We start from the raw sequence: 2,002 nt of genomic DNA, 5'->3' as shown, positions 1-2,002 counted from the left end.
ATAATGACACAACCCCTAAATGATGAATTACACTGAACAATAAACTGCTAGCAGACAGCAGGCTAAAATATTTAATAGTACTAAACTTATAAAAGTATTATTTTATGTGACTTTGATTCAAAATAAACGCATATACTTTTACTCTTTCATGTAGTAGGCTTAAAAGTACAGATGTCATCATGATTTAAATCTCTTCCTAAAGACAATACAGTGAGTTACAGTAATCTAAACGTGATGATAAAGACGTGAAATACTCTCAAAGTCTTGAAAGAGAGGAAAGGCTTGATTTTAGAGAGAGACGGAGATGAAAGAAACAGGAATTAACCACAGAATTGACTTGACTATCGAGTTTCGAGGCTTGGGGCGTACCCGGTGATTACTGAGACTCTATAGGGGGACCAAAAAGTGTCATTTCAGTTTTCTTTTCATTGAGGTTGAGAACATTTGATGACATCCAGATTTTTAAATCCTTCATACAAGCCAACAAAGTATCAAAGGTGTTGCTATCAGAGCGTTTAAGTAGCAAATAAATCTGGGTCATGAGCGTAACAGCGGAACGAGACACCATGCTTCCTGCAGGAGCATATACAGAGAGAAGAGTGTCGGTGCTAGTATCGAGCCCTGTGGGACCCCCCACGGCAGATTAGCGGCTAGTGACATGTTGAACTGAGAGCCCCCGGTCCTTTAAATAAGAACTGAACCAACTTAAAACGGTTCCCGTCAAGCCCACATAGACTTGAGTCAGGCGATGACAATATCTCGATCGATCACATCAAACACAGCACAGATACTGTATATAATAATAGAAAGCTAACAGCTCAACAGAGCAGAGTCTGACAGCACAAGAGATTCATCAAACCATGGATAGCGGAGGCTTATGATCAGAAATAGTCATATCAGAAACAGATTAAGTGTCAAAACCAGGTCTAGTAATGTGACTCTGGCTGTGAGTAGAGCCGTTGAATAAGATTCGACCAGGTTTAAAAAACCCTTAGTCAAAGAGGCAGATCTACCACAAATATGGATAGATAAGACCCCAAGGATCATCAGACGATTATATTTGATAAAAAGTTCACTTAGAAGGACTGCAGATGAAACCGTTGGCACCACGGTTCACCACAGCATCCATGCGCTCTAATAATCATAACTATTACGATAACTGTACTCTGTTTATTTGTCGTCTATCTCTTTAAATGCTCAAGCTCTTTAAAAAAAAATCAATGGATTCTGATTGGCTGTCAATGTTTTTAACATTAGAAAATCACTCTGAAAGAGATTCCAATGACTCGGCGTCGTTATCGTTGTGCTGAGGACTCCTTTTACTTTCAGGATGATTTTTAAAACTATCATTATCTTTATAGTTATTATAGTTTAGTTATAGTCATTCCGGGTGTAAACAAGCATTAACACTGTTACTACAGGTTTAAAATCAGCTTTATAACTCTGTGTGACTGACATCTGCGTAAAATATCTCAAATTACAAAATATGTGGCTTTATTACATTAAAAATAAAAGGAAATGATGAAAAAGGCCGCTGCAGATTGTCATGATTCTTAACATGAGGATGCATTTTACAAATAAACGTAGTTTCAGTTTGTTTTTGGTAAAATGTCTGAAATGATGCTTTTTGGACTGCTTTTATTTTGTTGTTTTGAGGTACTTCAAGAGGTCATATGATGAGATTTCATGTCTTCCTCTCTTTGGAGTGTCACGAGCCGTTCATGCTTAGATCAGATCTGCAAAGCAGTTAAGACTAGTCTCAAAACCAAAGAGATATTCTTTATAAGTTAAGACTCGTCCACGCCCCACGTGTCTACGTTCAGTAAGAGGCATAACATTTTTCTTTCATGCCAAAAATCATTAGGATATTAAGATCATGTTCCATGAAGATATTTTGTAAGTTTCCTACCGTAAATATCTCAAAACTTCATTTCTGATTAGTAATATGCATTGCTAAGGACTTCATTTGGACAACTTTAAGGCGATTTTCTCAATATTTTGA

The sequence above is a fragment of the Onychostoma macrolepis genome, chromosome 03, assembly GCF_012432095.1.
Source record: "Onychostoma macrolepis isolate SWU-2019 chromosome 03, ASM1243209v1, whole genome shotgun sequence".
Classification (NCBI taxonomy): domain Eukaryota; kingdom Metazoa; phylum Chordata; class Actinopteri; order Cypriniformes; family Cyprinidae; genus Onychostoma; species Onychostoma macrolepis.
Note: the sequence above shows the minus strand (reverse complement) of the source record.